At 33.9% G+C, this 22,968-nt stretch overlaps 1 protein-coding gene and 2 long non-coding RNA genes across 4 annotated transcripts in view; 1 reads left to right on the top strand and 2 right to left on the bottom strand.

Moving 5' to 3' along the window:
- pacsin2 (protein kinase C and casein kinase substrate in neurons 2) overlaps positions 1–22,968 on the top strand; it is a 401,742-nt gene that overhangs the window by 89,133 nt on the left and 289,641 nt on the right. The window lies entirely within an intron of this gene.
- Positions 2,174–4,272, bottom strand: LOC120479979 (uncharacterized). Its single transcript, XR_005623014.2, has 3 exons — positions 4,241–4,272; positions 3,980–4,001; positions 2,174–3,004 (listed from the first exon to the last, which is right to left on the bottom strand). It is a non-coding gene; the product is annotated as an uncharacterized LOC120479979 (long non-coding RNA).
- Positions 7,721–13,364, bottom strand: LOC148969323 (uncharacterized). 2 transcript variants are annotated; one of them, XR_016149937.1, is made up of 3 exons: positions 12,997–13,359; positions 9,969–11,583; positions 7,721–8,069 (listed from the first exon to the last, which is right to left on the bottom strand). It is a non-coding gene; the product is annotated as an uncharacterized LOC148969323 (long non-coding RNA). The 2 variants fall into 2 exon arrangements; XR_016149936.1 differs by having other exon boundaries at positions 9,969–13,364.

Genomic DNA, 22,968 nt, shown 5'->3' with positions numbered 1-22,968 from the left:
CGGTTTGTATAATGACCCATTTGCCTTTGCCTAAAAATTGGATCCTTTAAGTATCGATCAACAAGATATTGCCTCTGCTGCTCCTTATATTTTGCATTGTTCCTATAATTTCTCTTTATGTAATTCTTTTGTCTCTCTCTGAATTGTTCATCATTCTTGTAATTTCTCATTATGTAATTCTTTTGTCTCTCTCTGAATTGTTCATCATCCCTGTAATTTTTAATTATATAATTCTTTTGTTTCTCTCTGAATTGTTCATCATCCCTGTAATTTTTAATTATATAATTCTTTTGTTTCTCTCTGAATTGTTCATCATCCCTGTAATTTTTAATTATATAATTCTTTTGTTTCTCCCTGAATTGTTCATCATCCCTGTAATTTTTAATAATGTAATTTTTTTGTTTCTCCCTGAATTGTTCATTATTTCTGTAGTTGCGAATTACATAAGCCTTTTTTCTCTCTCTGTATTCATTAATATTTTTATATTTGTTTGTCATTGCTTGTTTGTGTTCTTCTCTGTAAATCACATTATTCCAATACTTTTTCTTCATGGCTTGTTTAAGTCTTTGCCTGGATTTATTACTTGTTTTATAATCACAGACTTTACGTACAGCCTGTTTTTTGTCATAAACACCTTGCCTCTGATCCATTTCTTTCAGCCATTTTTTACAGTAAGCCTTTCGCTTCTGAGTCTTGTTCAGTTTTTCTGTCTGCTTGGTTGTTGATTGTGAATATTTATTATTTTGAGCAGACAATGGCAATTGATCCTGTGAAAGCATGCCATGAGAAAGTTCACTGAATGACACATTTGTATTACTGTCTTGATTCTGAGTGACGGTAGTTAGAATGTCCATTGTATCTTGATAAATCAAGTGGGCTTGATCATTAGTTGATGTGGCTCCATTAGTCTCAAATGGTTGTTGAGCTGGATCTTGGACACACTCTTGTGAGACATGAGCAGACTTGCACAGAGCTTTGTTCTCAAAAGAGGTGGATGGTTGTACATCATGTTCAAGCTCACAGCAGTTCAGGGAGACTTCAGTACGTACACTGCTTTCAGTTATCTGGTTAATGAACGATACAGGCAGCAGATTAAATTGTTGCTGGTCAGTCAAATCGAAACACAATTGAAACAATAGCATGAGTCTCTCGATGAGGTCTTCTAAACAGAAGAAGGTCAACATCACGGCCGTACCGGTGCTTTCATTTTCTTCAGGTATTCCATCTGCTGTTCTGGAGTGAGGATCAAAATAACCAAACCTCCCTGAGCGATCTCTGAATACGGCGATACACGTGCATCCACACAGCAGCAATGCGTCACTCACATCAGCTCTGAGACACTGCAGAGTATTCTCGAGGTTTTCATACCCGCCTAGCTCAGGTGTATCTTTTAGAAGACCAACTCTCTCGGGATGTTTCAGGATGTTGTAGCAGGCTGAATTGGTCTTAACTGTGTTTGGCAGCTCATCAAAGTTTAAATGATCAAGCACAAATTGTCGTTTGCTCCGCAGTGTTCGTTTGACACTAGTGTAAACTGCATCACCTTTCTGTAAAATGCGGTCTAAATCAAAACCGAGTAGCTCATTACGTTCAGTATGGAAAGCTAGGAACATTAAGGCATTGCAAGTACACTGACGGCCTCTGGAGTAAATCTTGTACCTGGGATTGCTTTGACAGTGTGATGCGGTAACAGACAGAACATTCGGGTTCGCATCGACGCTATTTGACACAAAGTTACCGCTACTGGAGCCACACGAAGCTTCCTGCTTCCTGCGCTGTTTCTGAGATTCACTTCTCTTACCTTTTCTTGGCATGTTTTAACACTGAATTATAAATTTAATTTAAATATAAAGATTATTGAATAATTATTAAATGGAACTCAAAATTAATATATTTTATTGAAAAGTTGCAGTTGTCAAATGCTCCTTCAATATGAGAACTGTACAAGTAAATTTCTCCCTTTCTTACCGTTTCTGAAGATTCAGCCAGTGAAACGGTAGTAATGTGCAAAACACCAAATAAAAACACTTACTCAACAAATAACAGATTATTCTTTGTTTGTATTACAGTGCATCAGTTTTAAACCAAGTCAAACAATAAACAGTTAATATAAAATACAATATTTAATTTATCTATGAAAAGGAACCTATTATACTTAACCTAACAAGGAATATGTTGTACAGTAAATAATAAAACAGAAACTAATATTAGTTTAGACAATTTATGTACAGTATTTGACCAATATAGGAAATTTGACCCCAAAAAAAAAGTCTGCAAAAGATATTACTTCTAAAACTGTAACTTAGGTTAAATGTCACTCAAAAAATGAGAAAGTTGTAAACGGCTAACCACTGATGTCACCAAACAATATTAGACCGGTTTAAAAAATGATACCCAAAAGATTGTGAACTCAACAATACAGTATAGACGTTACAAGACTCAACTTACTGAACAGAAACCGGACTTTATTAATACAGGCGGATGCAAAGCAGTCACAAAAACTAAACAAGCTAAATTTATTTAAATATGTGATAAGATTATAGAAAATAAACAACCCTATGAAATGTAAAGGTCAACAGATGGTTATCGAAGAAATGACTGTATGTTTGCTTTTCCAACGCAGTCCTTAGATCAGGAGGGTAGCAGAGCAGACTGGAGATCAGCAGGGCAGAAGATCAGCAGTCACAAAAACTAAACAAGCTAAATTAATTTAAATATGTGCTAAGATTATAGAAAATAAATAACCCTATGTAATGTAAAGCTAAACAGATGGTGTGTGTGTGCTTTTCCAACGCAGTCCTCAGATCCGGAGGGTAGCAGGGCAGACTGGAGATCAGCAGGGCAGACTGGAGATGGTCCCTCTTTCAAGACTGTCTGGCACTGTAAATCAATTGGTTATTGGGTTCAAAAGTTTGGGTTTGGTTTTTGGGTTCAAAAGTTTGGGTTTGGTTTTTGGGTTCAAAAGTTTGGGTTTACTGGCTCTTTTTTAAGATGCGTTAGCAAGCTGCATTGGTGCGTTTGGGTTGGTTTTGCATTGGGGAAGAGATTGCAGATTGGTAGCGTTTGGGTTGCGAGCAAGCAAGCAGCAAGCAGAGCAGCAGCATTTTGGGATGCAAGGCCAGATTTTTTTTATCAGTTTGGGAAGAGAAAGTGAAGAAATGGCAAAAGTTTAAGCAAATAAGCAGGATAAAGGTTTGAATGAAAATGGATATAAGGTGTTGATAGGATAGGATAGGACAGGATAGATAACACACACAAACACACACACACACACACACACAGACAGACACACACAAAAAAACAACAAGTTAATTACATTCTTAAAACACACAAACATGCCTATATAAAAGTACAGGAATTATTGAATCATTAAATGTGAATAAGAACTATATTGCCATTGCATTAATCATTTTGAATACATCAATAAGTAACTTATATTTTTTGTTATAACTAAAATGGAATTTATTATTATTTTTTAAATCTTAGTAAACAACATTCCAAATTTCACTATACAGATTTCTCTGTTGCAAAAACATTCTGTTAAACAATTATACTTGTCACGATTAGCCACGCACTCCCTGGATTATCATGGACTACATTTCCCATCACGCACCTCCCTGGACTGATTATAGCAAACACCATACACCTGCACTGTGCTGATTACACAGTTCAGGTGTACGGTTCCACACACCAAACCAGGGCGAAGTCTTGATGTGCCCAGGCCATCATTTCTAAGCGTTATCTTCCCGAGTTTGATTCCTGTGTTTGACCTGTGGATTGTTTACTGTTGCTGACCCTTCTCTGCCTGTCCTGACCCTGGACTGTTTACTGGACTCTGATTCTCTCTGCCTGTCTTGACCCTTTTCTTGTATATGGTTTGTCTCTGCCTTGTCTCCGTTGCCAATCCATGCCTGTCAGACTACTCTATAAAAGCTGCATATGGATCCCCTTGTGTCTGCTGACTCATTACAATACTTACCTAGATGGACACAACTTCCAATCTAAAATAAAAAAGAAGAAAAAAAAGAGACAATTTAGATTTGTTCACAGCTCAAATAAGTCCACGTTCACATTTATCAAAATTGTGTATTGTTATACATTCTTCTTCAAAGATATATTATGTTGTCCCATAATAATTCATAAACATGCTGCAGTGATTTTAAAACTTTCTACCAATCAAAAGTAAGTGAACAATATACAGTGCAAATGGCCAACAAATGAGCATTACAGTAGTACTTACATGGTGAGCTTCTCCAGAGATGACCAACACTGCGAACAAGAAAACAATGTTAAGTTAACAGCAAAACAGAACTGACAACATTTTTCATTCACCATTTTCATAGTGTTGGGCGACATGCTCCATTTTCATATCCGAGATCGGCAATACATGATCTTATTGTGAGGGGGCGGGGCTTACTTATTAGATTATTAACTATTTTGCTAGCAAAGGTGGAGTGTTTATTAATAGGCTTGATTAGGTTATTTTCCGGTATAGTGAGGTAAAAAAGATCTTTACAGATGCAGCATTTTGACAGTATTTCTGTACAAGTTAAAAACGGGTTTTAATATTTTCTTGGGTCAAGAGTCAGAGTTTAAGATATGCGTCTTCCTACACTTCACATATGCGCACTTCAATAAGCCCAAAGAACGCGAGTTAATGTGTTTTAAACGGCAGGAGAAATCAGAGTAAGGGGCAAAAATCTAGCTGAGTCGATCAGTTTGTACAAACTTACGACTTGACTTTGATAAAGGAAAACGGGTTAGTGCGTTTACATGACCACATGCATTGTCAGTTTATTCAGAAAAATCGGGTTAAGAACGTGCATGTAACCGCGCTCATTCTCTGAAAGTGAAAGTAAAAAAAACGGACTGACGTTTCGGCATCTGTCGCTGAATTCTCTCAGAGATGATGATGGATATAATGATATAGCGAATATCTTAATTTACTGGCTTAATATTTCTACATTAATGACAGTGGGAAAAAAGGAAGAAGAATATTTCTTGGTTAACAAGTGTTTGAAGCTACTTTTGATTTTTAAAGATGGCAGAGTTTTGCTGTGTTCGTAAACTAAAGACTGTTATTAGGCCTGTGTCATTTTAGTGATATTACTTTTATTTAGTAGCATAAGTGTTATTAGTGTCATTAATTGTTTTGTTAATGTGCTAAGGAAACAAAATAGTGACGAACACGATGCCGTTTTCATCTTGGATCTGTATAAGAACGATGTGTCTGTTAAAACAAGCACTCTTGATCATTTGAGAATGAATGGATCACTTTGCAATTAAATTTTGTGGGATAAATTAAATATGGGATGTAGTTTTTTAGTCTGTTTTAAAAACATTTTCTTAGATGAGTCGTCATACGCATTGATAATTATATTGCATTAACATTTAGTGGTAAATATATGCAGTGCAAATAGCATTACAGTAGTACTTACATGGCGAGTTTTACCAGAGATAACCAGCACTGCAACAAAAAAAGGCATTAAAAACCATATTCCATAAACCACATTCCATAGAGATCAATTTCCATAAAGAGATAATCATAACAATGTTTCAAAAAATACTATACAAAATTAATCAAATAAACATACTTTATAAACATTTATTTGAAGATATATTTATAAATTCATGATGATCTCAATTCTAGAAATACTCAACCATTAATTCTGGGAAATTTAGTTATAGTTTGTTTGCAAAAAATTACAAATTTAATCCATATTAAAATAAAATAGTAAAGAAACTGCATGAAACCAGCAGAATGTAATGCTTGCCTCATCTGAGTGGATGAGCAGGGCATCTGGATCAAAAGTAATGTGACAGCAACAAGTACCTGCGATTGCAGAAGGGCAGATGGCTCTTAAAAGAGCCTTTGGGTTTCTTTTATGCTGTTAAGAAAAAACAAAAAGGATGAAAAAAAATAATCACCATCTTATATATTACATAGGTGTGTGAGAATTTGGAAAGCGTGAATCAAAAAGGATACTTACATAGCAGAGGCAATGACCGTTTTCTAAAGTGAAAAAGGAAGAAGAAAAAAGCATCACTGAATATCTTAGTCAATGTGCAGACTATTTACACAATCTAAAGAGAAATCATCACTGACCAATCAATTTGCTATGCCTAAGATCATATAATGCCTATAATCATTTATGTCTAGAATAGAATAGTGAGAAATAGAATGTACTGATGATGAACTTTATATAGTCAATAGAAATGATTACACCAATATGTTACAAATACAAACATCATAAGTAGATTATATTGCATAAAATTATGTAAAGAAAAAAATTGGGTGGACAATATGTGCAGCCAACGAAAGTAATGTTATTCTTAAATTGTGTAATGATGTAGAGCAAACACACATTTACATGTAAATACATTGTAAATAAAACAGTTTGTGTGTGTGTGTGTGTGTGTGTGTGAGAGAGAGAGAGAGAGAGAGAGAGAGAGAGAGAGAGAGAGAGAGAGAGAGAGAGAGAGAGAAGCTGAATCTGCCAGCAATCAATTATGAAAGGCTGAAACATGAATCATACGTAATTGACCCTTCGCAGGGAGTTTGATTGACAGGTGATCTGACCAATCATAATCCGCCATTTTGTCCGACACAGCAGACAGGAGAATTATATTAACGTTGGAGGATTTGAACTTGAGAAACGGAGTGTAACGTTACTGACGTCTTTCCGCGGTTAAAACAACATACAAGAAGAGATGGTCGGCTTTAACTGAGTATCTAAGCGATCTGTCAGACACATTATAAAGCCACAAATATATATTTATAGTTTGAATTTCTTTTTTAAATTGACCAAATTTGAAAGGTGAGCGCTTGTTTCATATAAAAAGTAACCTGGTCTGTCCTGTCTGTCAGCGCGCTGTCAGTCTCCTCTCTGCTCCGCCATGTTTCGTTCACTGCGTGTCGTACGTGAGAACATAGAGTGGCGTCGCGTGAGTGCGAACGTCGATAAAAAGACTGGTTTAGGTTAACTTGTGTATTACATTTACAGCTTCGTTTGCGTTTGTATTTAAAACGTAAGTTAAAGCCTTTACATGTTCAATTTGTGCACAATATCGACTTAGCTCGGCATTTATATCCATGGCTCGGCCATTAATATCACATCCCAATAACAAAACGGACGTAAATGAATTCCAGTTAACGTTAATTAACTCCTATACGTTTCAAAAGATAAACATTTAAAACGCAAATTAACTCTGAAATTACCGTTAAGTCACCTCGGAGAGTAACAATAACTGTCTAACGTTACATCAGGCCTCTAAGTTTGAACAGCATTGACGAAAGTAATACTCATAAATTGTAATATTCTGTCGTAATCAGGGAATAATACGTTTATTTTAAGTCCAACTAATTCATTCACCACTATTTTGATGATTCTTCTGAATTTTAAAAGACATAAGACAGTTACCTGACTGCAGCAACACGAGTTCGTTCGTCGACGAGAGACTAGAGAACAGGATGATTGATTTCCGAAGCGCAGTTCCAGCAGTCTCATTGGTTATAATCAATCACGTGGTGAAAACTGGTAACGGTCACCTATTTTTGTATGTTTTAAATTATATAAAATTTCCCCATTGTGTTTAATCAAATAATACATCATTAAAGAATACCAACAATAATAAAATTATTAAAGTAATAAAGTCAACTATGAGAAAAATAAAATGAAGTTAAATACATCAATTTTTAAATAATAAATATGCATACCAGTGCATAAAAAATACGTTTATTTAAATGCATTATAATAAATGAAGTTCATTAAAAATAAGTTAATTTAAATACATGCATTACTATTATAAATACAATTCGTTAAAATACTTTTATTTAAATAAATGGTAATAGTTCATTAAAAATAAGTTCATTTTAAACATTATAATAAATACAATTCATTAAAAATAAGTTTACTTAAATACATGCATAATAATAAATACAATTAAAAATACGTTATTTAATGCATACAATATAACAATAAATACAATCATTAAAATAATAAAATTTCAATAAAAACACATTAAATAACATTTATTTAAACAAATCATTCCACCAGGCATCCAATGTACTGTAGAAAAACAAACAGAACAAAATTGGAGTTAATGACCCAGCAGCGCTGAAAAGGGGCGGGGCTTCATAAGGTCTATTATTACATGCACGCAAGAAAAAAGAAGACAATTGGCCAAAGGTCATCATGTGCCTTGGTGATATTTCTGATTGGACTTCTGCCAAGAATAAAAGACCCTGGCGCCCCTTGTCTTTGATCATTCATCAACACCTGTTTTCTGAGGTAAGTCACTTTGTGTTTTTCTCCAAATGTTGCCTAAGTTGTAACTGAATCACAACTAAAAACGTAATTATTCCAATAAAAGGAAAGTGATAGGGCCCATATGATGGTGACGAGACAGGCTGACAATAGAGGATTAATAAACTATAATTTGACAGGATTTGTTGTGAGAGGAGTATTTCTGACAGGAAAATTTAGCTTCTTAAGTAATGTAACTTAATATAGTTTATTGTATTGTCATGTCTTCATTACGTTTAAAAATATGAATAATTTGAAGTTAAATTACTTCAGAAACTAAATTTTCCTGTCAGATACTCCTCTCAAAACAAATCCTGTCACAATATAGTTTATTGTATTGTCATGTCTTTGTTTTAAAAATCATTAATGTAATTTGAAGTTAAATTACTTCAGCAACTACATTTTCCTGTCAGATATACTCCTCTCAAAACGAATCCGGTCACAATGAGTATTTCTGACAGGAAAATTTATTTTCTGAAGTAATTTAACTTAATATAGTTTATTGTATTGTCATGTCTTCATTATGTTTTAAAAATCATTAATGTAATTTGAAGTTAAATTACTTCAGAAACTACATTTTCCTGTCAGAAATACTCCTCAAAACAAATCCTGTCACAATATAGTTCATTGTATTGCCATGTCTTTGTTTTAAAAATCATTAGCTAATGTAATTTGAATTGTGTCAGGAATTTGTTGTGAGGGGAGTATTTCTGACAGGAAAGTTGTGAGGAGTATTTCTGACAGGAAAATTTAGCTTCTGAAGTAATTTAACTTAATATAGTTTATTGTATTGTCATGTCTTCATTATGTTTTAAAAATCATTAATGTAATTTAAAGTTAAATTACTTCAGAAACCAAATTTTCCTGTCAGAAATACTCCTCAAAACAAATCCTGTCACAATATAGTTCATTGTATTGCCATGTCTTTGTTTTAAAATCATTAATGTAATTTGAATTGTGACAGGATTTGTTGTGAGAGGAGTATTTCTGACAGGAAAATTGTGAGAGGAGTATTTCTGACAGGAAAATTTAGTTTCTGAAGTAATTTAACTTAATATAGTTTATTGTATTGTCATGTCTTCATTATGTTTTAAAAATCATTAATGTAATTTGAAGTTAAATTACTTCAGAAACCAAATTTTCCTGTCAGAAATACTCTTCTCAAAACAAATCCTGTCACAATATAGTTCATTGTATTGCCATGTCTTTGTTTTAAAATCATTAATGTAATTTGAATTGTGACAGGATTTGTTGTGAGAGGAGTATTTCTGACAGGAAAATTGTGAGGAGTATTTCTGACAGCAAAATTAAATTTCTGAAATAATTTAACTTAATTCAAATTACATTAATGTGTTTTAAAACACAATGAAGACATGACAATAACTATATTATGGCAGGATTTGTTCTGAGAAGGAGTGTTTCTGACAGGAAAGTGTAGTTTCTGAGTTTGACACCACTGCACTAAATCAACTGAATGGTGCATAATTGCTTCTGTCTAAAGATGATTATACATGGGGCAAATTTTTGTTGTGGGCTTTCCCTATATCTAGAGAAAAGTTTGTGTTCCATCTTAATGGGAAAGTGGCCAAGCAACATTGCTCAAAAAGTTGCCCAGTGTATCATCACATTTTACTCTTTCTGTCATTGTTTCTTTTCTCTTACCCTCCAGAATGTCATCCGGAAGTTCACCATACAGCAGGCCTGCATCCACCCGGATCACCTGTGTGGACAATCGCACAAACCACCGTGCTAAGACCTATGAGGTGTCCAGCGGCAAAATAAAAATTGCCACCTTCAAAACCACCACCATAAGTGCACTCAGTGATGGTGTGAAGGCATATCTTGCTCCTGTAGATGGGGACAACCCAGTTTTTGCAACTGGGAGGGCCTACATAATTAAAAATTACACCCTGTCCCAGAAATTTGGACGGGAGTCCATTTTCCTTAACCCCAACTCTAGAAAATTTCTAACGGCCTCCTTTGAGTTGCCAGAGGAGGCAGAAAAATCAGCCAGATACCTCCTCAATCCACCAACTGTGCTGATGTCCGGGGAAGAGCTGGACCTGTTCACAAGGGGAGGATTCATCTCCCTGAAGGGACAAATTGAAAAAGTGAGAAAATAATGTAACATTTTATTCAATAATTCAACTTTTTAAAAGTCATTTTAATTGTATAACCACACATTTTTTGCTAATTTTTATTAATACATCAATATTTAAAAAGTCGCCGCTATTATTTTTATATTGCTTTTTTTTTCATAAATAAGTGAAAAGTGATTACAGTTTTAATACTTACAGGTTGCATTAAGGTAACATTTTGTTTAAAGATGCATATTTATCAGATTCACAGCCGATGTTATATAAATCATGTCTAAGCTCTAGTAATTGTATTCACTTGCATTGCATTAACAACAATCTTCCCCTTGTGATCCTGCAGTTACAGGTCCCCAGGATGACCCGAGTGAGTGACGGAGAGGTGCCCATCAGAGACCTGTCTCTGCGGTGTGGGCAGAAGGTGCTGGACGTCTCCCTCTGGCGCGACGAGGCCCTGGTCGAGCTCAGCCTGGGGGATCACATTGAGATTTCCTACCTCAGGGCAACTCTCAGACCTGTGCCAAAACTGAACTCATCCAGCTATTCAGCTGTGGAGGTACACAACACTATGCCTAATTATTCTCTAATTGATCTTTCTGCATCTTCCTACACTCCTGAGTGTGTACCAAGTGGATTTACATTCTTCTAACTTCTTATACTTTCATTGGTAATCATTTATATTGGTAAAACTTTAGAATTAGGCACTATTAGTTAATATTAATGAATTGACTAAGTTACCAAAGAATGAGCCACACATTTGTTAGTCCTCATCAATCTGTGTTACAATTAGTTAGTTAAATACAACCGTTCCAAACACTTTCACTAATATATAACGTTTTAGTAAATGTTGAAATTAACATTAATCAAGATAAATGCTTCAGAAGCATTTTTCTTGTTAGATCAAGTAACATTACTATTAACATGTTTCCCTTTAATAGTATGTAATGCAATGACTCGTGTCTATTCATTTATAATGCCTTTGCTGAGATTTCTGTTCATGTTATTACATTTCAGAAGGCTGCAGCTGAGCCGGTGGAGGTGGAGGTGTACATCATAGGGGTGGAGGAGGGAGAGGGAGGAGCCACAGTACTCCTGACTGACTCCGAAGAGGAGTATCGTGTCCCTCCAGCTCTACACCTCGAGATCGCTGCAGAGGACCTGCCCTTTAATCTGAAACTGACACACTGCAACAGAATTGTTGAGAGCATTGAACCGTTGGGGGAGCTCATGGAGGAAGTTTTTGAGTCGCTTTAATTTTTTTTTTTTTTTTTTAGTTAAACTTATTTTTTATTGTTCATGAATTGTTAATGTTTTAGTTAAATAACTTTTTTTATTAGTCAACTTATTTTTTTATTGTTCATAAATTGTTAATTTTACAGTTAAATCACTTTTTTTATTAGTTAAACTTATTTTTTATTGTTCATGAATTGTTAGTGTTACAGTTAAATAAAATGCGTTTTAATACATTTTGCTTTAAGTGTTTACTATGCATTCCATTCATGTAAATTAAATAATCATTAGCCTAAATATGATGCATTTTATCACCTCCCTACCATAAACAAATCATAACTGCTTAATAATAAAATCCATCAGACTTAGGCTAATGATTATTGATATCTTCATTCTTTACAACGTTCTAGAAAAAAAAAAACTCTTAAAGGGATACACTTTTTTTGGAAATAGACTCATTTTACAACTCCCCCAGAGTTAAACAGTTAAGTTTTAGACAGTTTCGGTCACAAACTGTCTGGTTACTGATTTTCTTCTAAATATCAGAAAATCAGCTGAATAGATTTTGAAAACGGTAAAACTCAACAATTTAACTCTGGGGGATTGTAAAAGTGGAGTATCCCCTTTAAGATCGCACAAGGAATAACGAAAAGGAGGAGAGTAATTCATTATAACAGTTAATTGTATATTTATATTATACATATATAGAGAAGGAATGTGTACATACATAAACTATCTTTATTAAAAAAATTACAAATAGTGATGATTTTTGCTGTTGTGTGCAGAGTTTAGCTTCAACCCTAATTAAACACACCTGATCAACTATTCAAGTCATTCAGGCTTATTTTGAAAACTGCATATGTGTTTGTGTTGAAGCAGGGTTGAAACTAATCTCTATATGGCTGTGGCCCTCCAGGACCTGAGTTTGAAGATATTTGCCAAAGATAATTCAAATTAGGTATATAATATATAGGTATATACAATATAATACCCACAGAGAGATTTTTAACAGCAATTTTTAGAATGACCTATTTTTAAATAGGCTGTCCTTTCTCAACTAGTTTGATTTAACCAAATATAAATAGCTTACACAATGTATTGCAATTATCATATATACAGGCGCTATAACCTTTTTTTAAAACCTATTAATTTTAGAGTAGGGCTGAAATATAAAATAACTATACATCAGTCGATTTTTGCTCAGGATATTGTAATAATGAATAATGTCGATTAAAAATACATTCAACATTTTAACAAGCCCATATCTTGTATGCCTGCCAAGTCAACAACCATTTATGAATTAGATGATCAAGACATTATTATTTTATCACCACGAAAAACAAAACGATTATAAATTAATATCTTACCTCCATCTGATCTGCGGTGTCTGACGAGAGAACTGCCAGTGTCACTTGGTCGCGTGCACACTGACTTGAGCTGAACTATATAAATAGTCTCTGGCTGAACACATGGCGTGCACGTGGTAAAACTCCCGCGAATCCGCTGGGGTTTTTTTCACCAGTAACTAAACTAAACTTATCTGATTGGGTATTGGATTGCATCATGAGCTCAACAGAGACGTGTATGATTGGTTGTAATGCTCAACACTGGGGAAAGAGTCCAAATATGAAAAAGTCTTGCATCCCACTTGAGTATATGGATGCGCAACACTTTTAATTCATTTTCACATTTCACTTTGATAGTGACAGTCGTAAAATATATATTTTGATTGTGTGGGGCGATTTTTTTACCCACTTGTCTTGTGCATTTTTGTCAATTTTGGAAGAAGAAGGGCAAATTGTGTCTCATAATAGCAGTTTAATTTCCTCCTTATCTTTACCTGTTTAGGTTATGCAACACGCCTCCAGGGCCACATTAGCTGTTCTCAAAAAATACATTTCCTATTTTAACTAGTTATTAACTAGCTAGGCTGCATGGTATGGTGAAGATTTTGTAATATGCTAACGAATCATTGTCATTACTGTTTTCGGTTCAAAGTCGGGATCTAAGTTTTTGTCATGTTGGAGTTTTGGTGACGAGTGGATCCTGATGTTAGACAATTACTGCGTGTGTTAAATTGTTGTCAGTATCAAAAAATACATACATACACATCATGAAAGTATGTTTATTGAAAATGCCTTATGAATACATCTTAAAAATGTAAGAAATTCAGAAATAAATTACTTCTATGATTTCTCTATATGGCCTATTTCGTCTGCCCGATAGCGCATGTATTGGAGTGAATTTATCAAATCCATATTGTTTAGCAGGAAGCTTTGTAAGGCAAATGTTATACCTCTGGATTAAGATTGTTATTGTATCATCGCGTTTACCACCTCATCCAGTAGAAAAAGTTATTACAATGGTTTCTTGCTTTTTGAAAGCCTCATGTACATACGTCTAGAGATGTGTAGATTCATATTTCCCAGAATGCTTTGCACGGGACATAATCGGGAGAGATAGTGTTGAATTCATTTATCTTCATGTTTTTTAAGCTTGATAAATTAAGGAGAATGCGTGTTGTTTAATGTTTTACTGAGTTGGGATTCAGAGAAGGTTTTGTGATGTTGGAGTTTTGCGGGTTACTGTCGTGGTGATGATTGGAGCCTGCCGGAAAACAGGCACAAAATATTATAATGAAGGTGAATGACTCTCTGAATGACTCTCTGAGTTTAGTGTCCCTGCACCTCAATATCACCGCAGAGGACCTGCCCATGAAGCGGAAACTACACTTATTGATTGTATGAAATTATGGTATTACAGTAGATGTAATTCATGGTTTAGTGAATTTAAACTCAATACTGTTTATATTTTCTATGCATTCCATAAAGACATATTAAATAACCATTATGTCTGATGCATTTTATCACCTCCCTACCAGAAACATAAATCATAAATGCTTAATGTTGCTCTGATCTTAATTCTACCAAGTACATTCAAAATTAAATAAGCTCAGAGTTAACTAAGAGTAACATTTTCTCTAGGAGGTCAGATAAGGAATAAAGAAATAGAAAAGAGTAATTAATTACAGAACATTCATTATTACAGTTAAAGAAGTAATTCACTTTATAAAAACAAAAAAAACTTTTGCTGATAATTTACTCACCCCCATGTCATCCAAGATGTCCATTTCATTCTTTCTTCAGTCGAAAAGAAATTAAAGTTTTTGATGAAAACATTCCAGGATTTTTCTCCGTATAATGGACTTCAATGGGAACCAAACGGTTCAAGGTCGAAAAGACAGTTTCAGTGCAAACTGTTCAAAGGGCTTTAAACGACACCAGACAATGAATAAGGGTCTTATCTAGCGAAAAGATCACTCATTTAAAAAAATAAAATAAAATGTAAGTTGTATAAGCTCAAATGCTCGCCTTGCTCTGTTCTGTGATGAGCGTTTGTGACTCTCCTGTTCGAACTCGTTTATCAAAATGAACGAATCTTTTCCAGAGTCAACTCGTTCATTTCGTCATTGAATGAACCAAATGACACGAAAAAAGATTTGTTCATTTTGATGAACAAGTTCGAACAGGAGAGTCACAAACACGCATCACAGAACAGAGCAAGGCGACCATTTGAGCTTATAAAACTTAAACTTTTTTTAAATGAGCGATCGTTTCACTTGATAAGACTCTTATTTATCGTCTGGAATTCTTTCTTTCTAACTAATCTTCTATGTATGTATCTATTATTTATCTATCTTTCTAACTAATCTTTCTTTTCCAACCAGTCGTTTTCTTTCTTTCTACCTATTCTTTCTTTATAACTAATCTAATCTCTATCACTAATCTATCAAACGTCAAACTACATTAAGCTTTTTCAAACTCTCTGGTCTGGCTTTCTCAAGCCAACTTAAAGTTTGTCTAACAAACTTTTTTTTCTAGTTATTATTATTCTTCTTACTCAAAATTTTCTGACTGCTACTCCTCCTAGAGCTTTAACTCTACAAACTCCAAACTCGGGTCAGACCTTCAGACTGTTCTGACTCGAGTTGCTATATCTTTTTAGACTGATTCGACTTTCAGATTTCTTAAAAATTAATATTAAAAATCATAAAAATCCCATTGACTTTCATTGCAGCATGGTCAAATTGAGCCAAGACTACGGTGGCCCAATAGCGTACAACCAAAACTCAAATCTAAATTCCCTGAAGCCCTAGACTCAATTAAACTACCATTCTATATGAACTAATGAACTATCTATCTATCTATCTATCTATCTATCTATCTATCTATCTTTCTTTCTTTCTTTCTTTCTTTCTTTCTACCTAATCTTTCTTTCTTTCTAACTAATCTATCCATCTTTCTTTCTAAAAAATCTATCCATCTTTCTTTCTAACAAATCTATCCATCTTTCTTTCTTACTAATCTATCGATCTTTCTTTCTAACAAATCTATCCATCTTTCTTTCTAACTAATCTATCCATCTTTCTTTCTAACAAATCTATCCATCTTTCTTTCTAACTAATCTATCCATCTTTCTTTCTAACAAATCTATCCATCTTTCTTTCTTACTAATCTATCCATCTTTCTTTCTAACAAATCTATCCATCTTTCTTTCTAACTAATCTATCCATCTTTCTTTCTAACAAATCTATCCATCTTTCTTTCTTACTAATCTATCCATCTTTCTTTCTAACAAATCGATCCATCTTTCTTTCTAACTAATCTATCCATCTTTCTTTCTAACAAATCTATCTATCTTTCTTTCTTTCTTTCTTTCTTTCTTTCTTTCTACCTAATCTTTCTTTCTTTCTTTCTAACTAATCTATCCATCTTTCTTTCTAAAAAATCTATCCATCTTTCTTTCTAACAAATCTATCCATCTTTCTTTCTTACTAATCTATCCATCTTTCTTTCTAACAAATTTATCCATCTTTCTTTCTAACTAATCTATCCATCTTTCTTTCTAACAAATCTATCCATCTTTCTTTCTAACTAATCTATCCATCTTTCTTTCTAACAAATCTATCCATCTTTCTTTCTTACTAATCTATCCATCTTTCTTTCTAACAAATCTATCCATCTTTCTTTCTAACTAATCTATCCATCTTTCTTTCTAACAAATCTATCCATCTTTCTTTCTTACTAATCTATCCATCTTTCTTTCTAACAAATCTATCCATCTTTCTTTCTAACTAATCTATCCATCTTTCTTTCTAACTAATCTATCCATCTTTCTTTCTAACTAATCTATCCATCTTTCTTTCTAACTAATCTATCCATCTTTCTTTCTAACAAATCTATCCATCTTTCTTTCTTTCTAACTAATCTATCCATCTTTCTTTCTAACTAATCTATCCATCTTTCTTTCTAACAAATCTATCCATCTTTCTTTCTTTCTAACTAATCTATCCATCTTTCTTTCTTTCTAACTAATCTATCCATCTTTCTTTCTAACTAATCTATCCATCTTTCTTTCTAACAAATCTATCCATCTTTCTTTCTTACTAATCTATCCATCTTTCTTTCTAACTAATCTATCCATCTTTCTTTCTAACAAATCTATCCATCTTTCTTTCTAACTAATCTATCCATCTTTCTTTCTAACAAATCTATCCAACATTCTTTCTAACTAATCTATCCATCTTTCTTTCTAACAAATCTATCCATCTTTCTTTCTAACTAATCTATCCATCTTTCTTTCTTTCTAACTAATCTATCCATCTTTCTTTCTAACAAATCTATCCATCTTTCTTTCTAACTAATCTATCCATCTTTCTTTCTACCTAACTAATCTGTCCATCTTTCTTTCTAACAAATCTATCCATCTTTCTTTCTAACTAATCTATCCATCTTTCTTTCTAACAAATCTATCCATCTTTCTTTCTAACTAATCTATCCATCTTTCTTTCTTACTAATCTATCCATCTTTCTTTCTAACAAATCTATCCATCTTTCTTTCTAACAAATCTATCCATCTTTCTTTCTAACAAATCTATCCATCTTTCTTTCTAACAAATCTATCCATCTTTCTGTCTAACTAATCTATCCATCTTTCTTTCTTACTAATCTATCCATCTTTCTTTCTAACAAATCTATCCATCTTTCTTTCTAACAAATCTATCCATCTTTCTTTCTAACAAATCTATCCATCTTTCTTTCTAACTAATCTATCCATCTTTCTTTCTAACAAATCTATCCATCTTTCTTTCTAACTAATCTATCCATCTTTCTTTCTAACAAATCTATCCATCTTTCTTTCTAACTAATCTATCCATCTTTCTTTCTTACTAATCTATCCATCTTTCTTTCTAACAAATCTATCCATCTTTCTTTCTAACTAATCTATCCATCTTTCTTTCTAACTAATCTATCCATCTTTCTTTCTAACAAATCTATCCATCTTTCTTTCTAACAATTCTTTCTTTCACTTTCTTTCTTTCTTTCTTTCTCTTTCTTTCTTTCTTTCTTTCTTTCTTTCTTTCTTTCTTTCTTTCTTTCTAACAATTCCATCTCTCTTTCTTTCTATCAAACAAATATTTTTCTTTCTTTCTTTCTTTCTTTCTTGATGCTAATAACATGTTAATCATGCTAGCTTTATGCTAATCATGTTAGCTTCTTGCTAAAAACATGCTAGCATGATGCTAGCTACATGCTAATCATGCTAGCTTCTTGCTAAAAACATGCTAGCATGATGTTAGCAACATGCCAATCATGCTAGCATGATGCTAGCTACATGCTAATCATGCTAGCTTCTTGCTAAAAACATGCTAGCACGATGCTAGCAACATGCTAATCCTGTTAGCATGATGCTAGCTACATGCTAATCGTGTTAGCTTCTTGCTAGCAACATGCTAATCATGCTAGCATGATGCTAGCTACATGCTAATCATGCTAGCTTCTTGCTAAAAACATGCTAGCATGATGCTAGCAACATGCTAATCATGTTATTATGATGCTAGCTACATGCTAATAATGCTAGCATGATGCTAGCTACATGCTAGTCATGCTAGCTTCTTGCTAAAAACATGCTAGCATGATAGTAGCAACATGCTAATCATGCTAGCATGATGCTAGCTACATGCTAATCATGCTAGCATGATGCTAGCTACATGCTAATCATGCTAGCTTCTTGCTAAAAACATGCTAGCATGATGCTAGCAACATGCTAATCATGCTAGCATGATGCTAGCTACATGCTAATCATGCTAGTTTCTTGCTAAAAACATGCTAGCATGATGCTAGCTACATGCTAATCATGCTAGCTTCTTGCTAAAAACATGCTAGCATGATGCTAGCAACATGCTAATCATGTTAGCATGATGTTAGCTACATGCTAATCATGCTAGTTTCTTGCTAAAAACATGCTAGCATGATGCTAGGAACATGCTAATCATGCTATTATGATGCTAGCTACATGTTAGTCATGCTAGCTTCTTGCTAAAAACATGCTAGCATGATGCTAGCAACATGCTAATCATGCTATTTTGATGCCAGCAACATGCTAATCACACTAACAACATGCTAATCATCTTAACTACATGCTAATCATATTAGCATCAAGCTAGCTACATGCTAATCATGTTAGCTTCTTGCCAAAAACATCTATCTATCTATCTATCTATCTTTCTTTTTAACTAATCTATCTTTCTAACTAATCTATCCATCTTTCTTTCTTTCTTTCTTTCTTTCTTTCTTTCTTTCTTTCTAATTCCATCTTTAAAACTTAATTCAAACTTCAAGATTCTTCAAACGCTCTGGTCCGGCTTTCTCAAGCCAACTTAAAGTTTGTGTCATCAAACTTTTTTTTCTAGTTATTATTATTCTTCTTACTCAAAATTTTCTGACTCTAACTCCTCCTAGAGCTTTAACTCTACAAACTCCAAACTCGGGTCAGACTTTCAGACTGTTCTGACTTAGTGTGCTATATCTTTTTAGACTGATTCGACTTTCAGATTTCTTAAAAATGAATATTAAAAACCATAAAAATCCCATTGACTTTCATTGCAGCATGGTCAAATTGAGCCAAGACTACGGTGGCCCAATAGCGTACAACAAAAACTCAAATCTAAATTCCCTGAAGCCCTAGACTCAATTAAACTACCATTCTATATGTACTAATGATCTATCTATCTATCTATCTATCTATCTATCTATCTATCTATCTATCTATCTATCTATCTATCTTTCTTGCTTTCTACCTAATCTTTCTTTCTACCTAACTAATCTATCTATCTTTCTTTCTAACAAATCTATCAATCTTTCTTTCTACCTAATCTATCCATCTTTCTTTCTACCTAACTAATCTATCCATCTTTCTTTCTAACAAATCTATCCATCTTTCTTTCTAACTAATCTATCCATCTTTCTTTCTACCTAATCTATCCATCTTTCTTTCTACCTAACTAATCTATCCATCTTTCTTTCTACCTAACTAATCTATCTATCTTTCTTTCTAACAAATCTATCCATCTTTCTTTCTACCTAATCTATCCATCTTTCTTTCTACCTAACTAATCTATCCATCTTTCTTTCTAACAAATCTATCCATCTTTCTTTCTACCTAATCTATTCATCTTTCTTTCTACCTAATCTATCCATCTTTCTTTCTACCTAACTAATCTATCCATCTTTCTTTCTAACTAATCTATCCATCTTTCTTTCTAACAAATCTATCCATCTTTCTTTCTAGCAAATCTATCCATCTTTTTTTCTAACTAATCTATCCATCTTTCTTTCCAACTAATCTATCCATCTTTCTTTCCAACTAATCTATCCATCTTTCTTTCTAACAAATCTATCCATCTTTCTTTCTAACAAATCTATCCATCTTTCTTTCTAACAAATCTATCCATCTTTCTTTCTAACTAATCTATCCATCTTTCTTTCTTACTAATCTATCCATCTTTCTTTCTAACAAATCTATCCATCTTTCTTTCTAAATAATCTATCGTTCTTTCTTTCTAACAAATCTATCGTTCTTTCTTTCTACCTAACTAATCTATCCATCTTTCTTTCTAACAATTCTATCCATCTTTCTTTCTAACAAATCTATCCATCTTTCTTTCTAACTAATCTATCCATCTTTCTTTCTAACAAATCTATCGTTCTTTCTTTCTACCCAAGTAATCTATCCATCTTTCTTTCTAACAATACTTTCTTTCTCTTTCTTTCTTTCTTTCTTTCTAACTAATCTATCCAGCTTTCTTTCTAACAAATCTATCCATCTTTCTTTCTAACTAATCTATGCATCTTTCTAAAAATTCTTTCTTTCTCTTTCGTTCTTTCTTTCTTTCTTGATGCTAATAACATGCTAATCATGCTAGCTTTCTGCTAATCATGTTAGCTTCTTGTTAAAAACATGCTAGCATGATGCTAGCTACATGCTAATCATGTTAGCTTCTTGCTAAAAACATGCTAGCATGATGCTAGCTACATGCTAATCGTGCTAGCATGATGCTAGCTACTTGCTAATCATGCTAGCATGATGCTAGCTACATGCTAATCATGCTAGCTTCTTGCTAAAAACATGCTAGCATGATGCTAGCTACATGCTAATCATGCTAGCATGATGCTAGCTACATGCTAATCATGCTAGCTTCTTGCTAAAAACATGCTAGCATGATGCTAGCAACATGATAATCATGTTATTATGATGCTAGCTACATGCTAATCATGCTAGCATGATGCTAGCTACATGCTAATCCTGCTAGCTTCTTGCTAAAAACATGCTAGCATGATGCTAGCAACATGCTAATCATGTTATTATGATGCTAGCTACATGCTAATCATGCTAGCATGATGCTAGCTACATGCTAATTATGCTAGCTTCTTGCTAAAAACATGTTAGCATGATGCTAGCTACATGCTAATCATGCTAGCTTCTTGTTAAAAACATGCTAGCATGATGCTAGCAACATGCTAATCATGTTATTATGATGCTAGCTACATGTTAATCATGCTAGCATGATGCTAGCTACATGCTAATTATGCTAGCTTCTTGCTAAAAACATGTTAGCATGATGCTAGCAACATGCTAATCATGCTAGCATGATGCTAGCAACATGCTAATCATGCTAGCATGATGCTAGCTACATGCTAATCATGCTAGCTTCTTGCTAAAACATGCTAGCATGATGCTAGCAACATGCTAATCATGTTATTATGATGCAAGCTACATGCTTATCATGCTAGCATGATGCTAGCTACATGCTAATCATGCTAACATGATGCTAGCTACATGCTAATCATGCTAGCTTCCTGCTAAAAACATGCTAGCATGATACTAGCTACATGCTAATCATGCTAGCTTCTTGCTAGCAACATGCTAATCATGATACTAGCTACATGCTAATCATGCTAGCTTCTTGCTAACAACATGCTAATCATGTTAGCATGATGCTAGCTACATGCTAATCATGCTAGCTTCTTGCTTAAAACATGCTAGCATGATGCTAGCAACATGCTAATCATGCTAGCATGATGCTAGCTACATGCTAGTCATGCTAACTTCTTGCTAAAAACATGCTAGCATGATACTAGCAACATGCTAATCATGCTATTATGATGTTAGCTACATGCTAATCATGCTAGCTTCTTGCTAAAATATGCTAGCATGATGCTAGCAACATGCTAATCATGCTAGCATGATGCTTGCTACATGCTAGTCATGTTAGCTTCTTGTTAAAAATATGCTAGCATCATGCTAGCAACATGCTAATCATGCTATTATGATGCTAGCAACATGCTAATCACGTTAACAACATGCTAATCATTTTAACTACATGCTAATCATATTAGCATCAAGCTAGCTACATGCTAATCATGTTAGCTTCTTGCCAATAACATCTATCTATCTATCTAACTAATCTATCTTTCTAACTAATCTATCCATCTTTCTTTCTTTCTTTCTTTCTTTCTTTCTTTCTTTCTTTCTTTCTAATTCCATCTTTAAAACTTAATTCAAACTTCAAAATTCTTCAAACGCTCTGGTCCGGCTTTCTCAAGCCAACTTAAAGTTTGTGTCATCAAACTTTTTTTTCTAGTTACTATTTTTGATCTAAAAAAAACATACTAACATTATAAGGGCAACCCAGGAAACATTATAAAATAATTTAAAAAAACATTCTAGGTGTGGCAGTACGAGTTAGTCTAATGAGCTGGTGTTCCCTTGGTCACTCCCCGTGTGAAGCTCCCTCCTATAAATAGCGCGTAATCCTTCTGACGCCCTCTCTGGCTCATCGGTGACCGGAAGTTGTGTTGTGCGTCCGGGTCCCTCTCTCCGTGTGTGCGTTGTTGCGCTAACAGGTAGGGTAGTGGCTTTGCTGTCTCCGTGCGAACATTGTTTCCTGCCGTCTTGCTTACTGGTATTATGTGGTTACTGGCGTTCGTAGATCTCCG

This window comes from Pimephales promelas, chromosome 24 (genome assembly GCF_988280905.1).
Source record: "Pimephales promelas chromosome 24, fPimPro1.hap1.1, whole genome shotgun sequence".
Taxonomy (NCBI): Eukaryota; Metazoa; Chordata; class Actinopteri; order Cypriniformes; family Leuciscidae; genus Pimephales; species Pimephales promelas.
Note: the sequence above shows the minus strand (reverse complement) of the source record. Positions and strands in the feature narration are given on the sequence as shown.